Source organism: Cavia porcellus, unplaced genomic scaffold (assembly GCF_034190915.1).
Source record: "Cavia porcellus strain 051 isolate PalLab524CR breed Dunkin Hartley unplaced genomic scaffold, mCavPor4.1 scaffold_3, whole genome shotgun sequence".
Taxonomy (NCBI): domain Eukaryota; kingdom Metazoa; phylum Chordata; class Mammalia; order Rodentia; family Caviidae; genus Cavia; species Cavia porcellus.
The window spans coordinates 119491218-119499695 of NW_026947486.1; the positions used below are offsets into that span (position 1 = coordinate 119491218).

Sequence of the window (8478 nt, forward strand, 5' to 3'; positions counted from 1 at the left end):
ATACTGAGGTAAAATCAGAATGGATCAAACATCTTAAAATTAAAACAGAAACACTAAATCTGCTAGAAGAGAGAGTAGGTAAAACTTTTGAAGATATGGATGTAGGTAAAGACTTTATGAACAAAACCCTGATTGCAGAGGAACCATCATAAAGAATCAGCAACTGGGATCTCACTCTACTGAAAAGTTTTGTACAGCACGAGAAACCACCAACAGAGCGAAGGTATAATGCACAACATGGAAGTGTTTGACAGCTTTTCTCAGACAAAAGGCTGCTGTAGGGAACATATAAAGATTTTAAAAGAATCAGTCCTCCCAGATTTACAGACTCAACTCAAAAAAGTGAATCTGAGATGAATACACACTTCTTAGATGAAGATATACAAGCAAAATAAATAAGTAAGTGAAAATATGTTTAACATCACTGGTCATTCGAGAGATGCAAATTAAAACAGTTGCACCTCTGCACCTCTGGCCAGTATCATGAGATCAAGTAATAAGAAATGTGTGAGGGGCTGTGGGAAACAAGAAATTCTTTTCCATTGTTGGTGGGAATGAAGACTGATACAACCACTGTGGAAATCAGTGTGAGATTCTTCAAAGACCAAGGCTAGAGGTCCCATTTCTCAGCTATTCCCCATTTGGGTATTTTCCCAGAAGAATTGAAAACATCATAACACAGTGATATATGTGCACCCGTGTTTATAGCAACACAACTTGTAATAGCTAAATCTTAGAAACAACCCAAATACCCCATGGACTGAAGAATGGATAAAAAAGATGTGGCTTTTTTATACAATGGAGTACTACTCAGCTATAAAGAGGGATAAACTCAAGGGTTTTATAGGTAAGTAGATGTGAGTAGAGACCATATTCATAAGTGAAATAAATCAGAATAACATGTGCCAACGTTGCATTTTCTCCCTTGTGTAAGAAACTGAAAGGCTACATAAGGTCCAAAAGGTACCACAGGTATTGTGAAAGGCAATGAATCTGCTCAAAAGGAAAGAACAACTGGGAGGGGAAAACAGAGAAAAGTAAAATGGGGAAAATGAAAAATGTATAGTCATATACACATACACAAGAGAGTTAAGATAATTGTACTCTCGACCCTATTGGTTAAGAGAAAGCACCTGTGACTGCTTATATGTTTGACCTGTTTGGATGCCTGTGTCTTGTAATCTGACCAACTATTTCAAAGATAACGATATGCATTATGGTGAGTATTGTAAACTGCCTATCAGCTTGGTTTGAAGTCTTGTATCAGTTATACTGTTTCATTTTGTTTTTAATTTCTCTTTTAATCCCTTTAAAATTAAAAACATAATGGAAGATGAGGAGGAGGGAACAGTGAGGAAAAGGATCTTATTAAGAGTAAAATGAAATCTACAGAATTAAAAGTAACATAACAGAGAAAATAAGAAAAAAGGGAAAATAAACAGAAAGAAAGTAGTAGGAACAAAGGAAGAAATAAAAAGAAAACTGGGACCCCCAAAACAAATGAGAAAAAAAGGAAACGTGTCTCTAAGATATTCTTGAGTATCTAAAAGAGTGCCCTCTCTTTCCGGTGTCCACAATCCCGGAGTCGTGGTTTTCTCCCCTAGTTTGGCACTTGCGGGTATGTGAGCTGCCCACTCTGCTCATACACCTCAGACTACGGGAAGTGTCCAGCCAAGGCACGTCTTGCTCACCTCAGTAGGTGCGGAGAGCAGTCCACTGTTGGTATCTGCCGGGTGTAGGAGCCTGCGAGTGGGTTTAAGAAGACCGCTGAACTTCGTTCAAGCACTTTCAGAAACAGCCACCTCTGAAAGCTGCACTGTGCGGGCCTGGTTTCTCATCAAGGAAGGTGCGGCTCTGTGTCCCTCACAGCCTGAGCTTAAACTCCTCCAGGGGTTTCTGTCTAGCTGCACCCTCAATGTGTCTGTCTCTCTTTGCTGTCTCACATCCAGTCCCTGTGACAGGTGAGCGGTGGAAAGTGCCAAGTGAACTTTTTCTGTGTTTGTCTTGTGGCTCAGTCTTACTTACCGCCCCCCGCCCAGGTGGATCCTGATTAAACACTCTCTAGTAAGATGTTCCTGGTTCTGGATTCTTTGAATTATGGCTTGCTATTAAAGGAGTCCCTTTTGGGGAGACACCCATCACTGTTCTTTAGTTTATAATTGTTAAAGGCTTTTCTTCAGGTTGATGCTGCTGGCCGGGTCCACTCTTTCTTCCTGGAGCTGCCTACTCTCCATGGGCTTACTTTCTCTCCAGGGTGTTGGCCTCATCCACAGTCGGGCAGGTTGGTTGATGTGTGCAGCTGGTGCCCTGTGCTCAGGGGGGAAGTGCAAAGCAGCCAGGGTGGGCAATCCATGGTTCGGCGGGGGGGGGGGCGCTCCAGGAGATAACACGGTAGTAAACACCACTATTTTTCCTTCAAATTTGCTAAAAGGGAACATTTTACACTTCCTCACTGCACAGGCATATAAACAAAAATGGTAACTGTGGGTGCTAATGGATGTGTTCATCAATTTGATTGTGGTACTGACTGATTCATATGTGCTTAAATCAAATCATCGCATTATACTCTGTGGGTGTATGTCTTTTTGTGAAGTAATATTTCTAAAGTATTTCAGATAGAAATGCTCTAAATGTAAGAATTAAACTTCCAAACTCTAAGAAGAAATATAGCAATAACTCATTGTGACACTGGATTAAAGTTATTAGATTTGATTCCAAAAGTATAAATGATAAAAGAAAGCTAAATAGACTCCATCAAGATTAAAACATTTGCTAATCATGGTGGCATACATCTGTAAACCCAGCACTCAGAAGGCTGAGGCAGGAGGATTTCCAAAAGTTCAAGGCCAGCCTGCACTACATACTGATATCCTGTCTCAAAAATTTTTTTGTGCTGCAAATAATATCACCGGGGAGGTGGAAAAATGCTCCAGAGAATGAAATAAATATTGTAAATTCATATCTTTTAAGAGTCTCCTATTGAGACTATGTAGAAAACCCTTACAACTCAACAATAAAGAGAAAATTCAATTTAAGAATTAGCAAACAGGCGTTGAGTGAGGACGACGGCGGCCACCAGCCCATGGTGAGGTAGCAGATTCTCTGAAGGCCATGAGGAAGCCCCTGGCCCATCCTGGACTCTGCGGCTGGCACATGTGCCAAAACTGCACGGTGTGGGTCACCCTGAAGACCCTCCAGCAGCAGACTTTCAGGATCGACGTCGACTCAGAGGAAACTGTGAAAGCACTGAGAGAGAAGATTGGATCTGAAAAAGGGAAAGATACCTTGCAGGTAGCAGTTCAAAAATTAATTCATGCAGGTAAAATCCTCAGTGATGATGCTGTTCTCGAAGAACATAAAAGTGATGGGAACAACTCGGTGATGGTTATGGCGACAAAACCCCCAAGCAGGGACTCCACACCACGAGCTACAAGGCAGCAGTGGAGTCCTGGCAGCACCTCCTCCATTTGTTCCTCCACAACAACAGCTGAAGCTCAGGCGCCAACCCCTGCCCCTGCCTTGGCTCCCACTTCCACACCTGGTCCGCGCTCCAGCAGGGCAACGGCATCTTCTGAACCTGTGCAGCTAGTGCAGCTGAGCAGGAGTAGCCAGCAGAGGTGCCACCTACCAGCAGCCCCGCACCAGCTGGCAGTGCGTCAGGAGGTCCTTCTGGGGCAAACCTGTTTGAAGATTCAGCAAGTGAACGTGGCACAGGTCAGTCCCATGAGAATGTGGAGCTGAGATCCTGTCTAGGGGCTAGGAACGCGAGCAAGTAGTTGCAGCCCTGAGAGCCAGTTTCCAGCACGCTGAGGGAGCACTGGAGCACCCTTTCATGCACAGCTCCTCGCGTTTTTACCCAATCAGCCTCAGTTTCAACAGATGAGACCAGTTAGCCAAAGAATCCCTTCCCGCTTCCAGCACTGCTACAACAGACAGGTCGAGAGAATCCTCAGTTACTGCAGGTGACAGCTTCATGTTAATTCTTCACGTGGGTTATAATGTAACGGGCATCACATTTTGAAAGCTTTCAAGAACATCCCTTTCCCTCTTTACCCACTCTTTGAGAAGGGCTAGACTATAATCCAAGCTGCGCTGGGTAGAATATTATGCTCCAGAAAGAGTTGGGGGTGTAGAAATTGGTCAGATAACAGTTTGGGAATCATTTTATATTTGCTTTTCTGCAGATTACCAGTGTGCATTAAAATATTTGAGAATCTGAGAAGTTGTTTAATAGAGAAATTGCCTAACTTTATAAATTGCCTTTCTTTCCTAAGTTTATTACGAGTGAGACATTACCTCCTAAAAAATGTAGCTGTTGGTCTGGGCATGATGTTGCATGCCTGTAGTGCAAGCACTCAGGAGGCTGAAGCAGGAGGATCACCACAAGTGGGAGACCAGCCTACACTATATAATGACATTCTCTCTCAAATCCACCACCTCTCCAAAAAACAAAATACCATGGGCTTATTTAATGCTGAGATCAGAAAGTATTTGAGGTTTGCACAGCATTCTACTGCTGATTACTAAACATATGTATAGATCAAGAATAAATAGCCCAGTATGGTGACACATGCCTATAATGTCACTACTTGGGAAGCTGAGGCAAGAGTTGGAAGCCAGCCTGGGCTCCATAGCAAAATCTTGTCTCAAAAACACAAACGAAAAAGAATAAGTGTGTCTCAGCTTGCAGTCCCAAAGTCATTCTTAAACATTGATTTTTATGAGGGGCAAGTTTATGAAAGAATTTGAATTCACTTTAATCAAAAATACTGAGTTTCTTTAATAGTGTGCAAGAAATTGCTTTAAAGTACTACAGGTGCAGAGTTACAAGCTTCTATTTGTATTTAAAATTGCCGTTTTCCTTAAGATGCTTAATGTCAGTGTGCTGTTCTCCTCTGACCTTTGCTTCACCAGGGCAAATTAGCCAAGGCCAGGAGCATTTTCTTCAGATGTTAAATGAACCAGTTCAGGAAGCTGGTGGTCAAGCCCAGGTGTTGGTGGAGGTGGCAACGGAGGAATTGCAGAAGCTGGAACTGGGCACATGAACTACATCCAAGTAACACCTCAGGAAAAAGAAGCTCCAGAAAGGTGAAAAGCTCAGGAGCTCCTGAGGGACCTGTGATACAAGCATCTCTGGCATGTGAGAAGAATGAGAATGTGGCTATCGATTTTCTTCTTCAGCAGAAGACAATCTTTGATGAAGACTGAAAGGGACATTTTTCTATCTCACACTTCATTACCAGCGCATCATGCTGACTTTGTTCACTGGATTGCGGGTGTGACTTGGGTTCACATCCACAGTACCTGGCATATGCTGTTTCACAAAAGTATAAAATTAATGTGTAAAGAAGCCCATGCTTTCACGTTAAATACTTGGGGTGTGGAGGAGAGGGAACTTCTTAAATCAAAGATTATTAGTGCTACTTTAAAATTTCTGAATCACTGCATGCGAGACCCTTCTAGGATGATTTGAGAAGCTCTACAAGTATAGGCGGGTGTTTTCCTGTTTACATTTATTTATTATTGGGGGTAAAATTGGTAGGTGTCTGTTACTGTTTACTTCATTGTTATATTGCAGTAAGAGATTTAAAACAGCCATTGCATGTTTGCTTTTGCCATATCCTGTTGTGAAGTTAGCACTTTGGGGGCCAGAAGAGAAACTCGGTGTTCAGTCTCCCTCTCTCTCCCTTCCTCACTCTGTCTTCAGCAGAGACAGATAGTTTATCAGCAAGTCAGTCAGACCACTACCTTTAAAAAACCTCAGAATGCTGGCTCAATTCAAAATTAATGTCTATGTCTCGCAACTGGGTTTCTGATGTTTGTAGATGATTTTCCTTTATTAGATAAAAATGTGTTACCATTTAAGTCATTACAATTATACTGCTTTCAAAAAGAGGTGATTAGAACTGCAAGCCTGCATCTTTTATTGCACTGAAAGACTGATGCATTCTTTTGGGATGCTTGGGAAATGTGGCTGGAGAAGCACTATAGAAGGTAAATAGTCAAGATATCTCATGCATATTAAAAGAAAACCTGTGAGAGTGGTGCTGGCTTTTATTTGGGTTTTTTAAACTCTCAGTTTATTTTTTGTTATTGTTATTTGATCCTAAAGATAGTGCAAATGACTACTTGTTCAGTTTATCAAATCTATTTTCCTAAATATAAATAAGACTGTTTAAAGAATACTTTCCCTACCATTTGATACTAGGAAGATGAATTTGCACCGATTTCTCCCTGAGTAACTTCTTACAATAATCTTAGCCTGGTTTGGTGATGACTCTGAGCTTTTACACCATACACTCTTCCTTGTCTCTTGTGAAAACAGAGGAAGCTGTGATTTTCCTTCACAATGAAAATAAATCAGCAGAGAATGAGTGAACTCTTCTCCTGAGGAAATATACAGATGGTCATGAACACATAAAAGTTGCTAAACACCTTCAGTCAGCAGAGAATTGCAAATCAAAACCACAGTGAATTAACACTTCATACTCCCTAGAGCGACTACACTCCAAAAGATAGAAAATTACAAGTGCTGACAAGGATATGGGAAAGTTGGCATAGGTTGTGCCTAAGGTGGCACAGTGATACAAGGCTGTGGGCCACAGCTGAGCAGTGTCTCCCAATTTTAAAGAGTCACCCTACGGCACAGAACTTCTCCTTCCAGCAATGCACCCAAAAGTAAGGAAAGCACACATCTGCATAAAAACTTGTACGTGAATGGTGATAACAACATTTTTCATAACATCCAAAACCAGTAACTTGAAGTTCTATTAATTGATGCATGAAGACAAAATACGGTCTATTCGTATTTTGGAATAATACTAGTCCATTTTGTAACATGGATAAAGCTTGAAAAGATTACTCTAAGAAAAAGAAATCAATTACGAAATGTACCATCATAGGATTGCATTTATAGGCAGTAAGAATAGGAAACTTCATAGATACAGAAAGCACATTAACAGTTTCCAGAAACTGCTGGGCCAGGACAATGGGGAATGGGTACCACCGATGGGTTTGTGGTTTTCTTTGGGGAACTAAAACATTCTGAAGTTAGATATTGGTAATGGTTGCATGGCTCTAAAAATACGTTGAAAACAACTGAAGAGAACATTTTAGCTACATGAATTTCATCAGTAGAGTTTGTTTTTAAAAACACAGTACGATTTATAACCGCTTCTGCAGCGGAAAGTGCCTCACCCACCCCCAGCCAGAGGCCCAGGTGAGCTTTCCTGTTGCAGTTCCAGCTGCTTCTGACTCCTGGAAATGGCCAGGCACTGTGATGCATATTGTAAGAACCAATCAAGACAGCCAAGTACTCTGCCTCTGTACCGCCCTTTGCAACCCCATAAAATCCTCCCTCCATGGGCCTTTGGAGCCTGACATTTTGAAGGACAATTGACTGATTCCCTGTCAGTGCCCGGCCAACATTAAATAAATCTGCATGCAAATCCTAGGTATCCTTTTGGTATTTCTACTTTCAAAGGAAATACACTGCATACGGTGGTGCATGACTGTAATCCCAGCACTCAGGAGGTGAAACTGGAGGATCTCCGCAAGTGCACAGCCAGCCCGGGCTCCATGAGTTCAAGGCCAGCTCGAACTACATAGCAGGAGCCTGCCTCCAAAAACGAAATGAAACAAACAAACAAACAAAAAACAAAAACAAGACAGAAAGAAAATACAATGCTTAGATATTAAATCTAAGAAAACTATAAAACTTTTTCAAAAGAAATAAAAGCCTAAGTAAATGAAAAGGCATACTTCATTTATTGATTAGTAGCCTCAGCATAGTAAATGTATTAGTTCTCACATTGACCTATAGTTTTAATGTAATTTCTGTCAAAATATCAGCATTGTACATTATAAACAAGATAAGCTTAATCTAAAATTTATATGGAAGGAAAGGTCCCCAAATAGACCTTTTTGATAAATAAGAATCCCTCTTGCTGCTTTAACATTTATTATATGGCTATACAAATCGCACTGTGCAGTATGGGCAGAGAAACAGACACAGATCAATGAAACCAAATAACGATTCCACAAATAGGCCCACACAAATATATGACATGCTCATTTCCAATGAGGTGCAAACGTAATTCAAGGAAGGAGGTAAAGCTTTTCAACAAATGCTGCCTGTGTCACTGAGTATCCACAGGAAAAAGTATTTTTTGAACCCAACCTAAACTTTGAATATTATACAGAAGGTCACAAAGGAAATTTCTTCGAGGAGGGTACACAGAGGGCAGGCTAATGAGCTCCATAAAAGATGCTCAGTACACCTAGGCATTAAGGAAGTGCAAACCGGAATCCCTCCGGGAGGATCACTACACACCTCTGAGGGTGGACTCTCCTAACCTGCAGAATCAGGCTCAGTGAAAGCAGCCAATCTCACAGATCACATGCCACGTGGCTTCATTTGCATAACATCCTCAAAATGACAAAACTGCAGAAATGGAGAAGAGCGGCGTGGGGGCCAGG

The 8478-nt window shown here is 41.5% G+C and overlaps 1 pseudogene; it reads left to right on the forward strand.

Annotated features, from left to right (window-relative positions):
• Positions 1 to 3111: 3111 nt before the first annotated feature.
• LOC100726880 (UV excision repair protein RAD23 homolog B-like) lies at positions 3112 to 5208 on the forward strand (annotated as a pseudogene).
• Positions 5209 to 8478: the final 3270 nt, after the last annotated feature.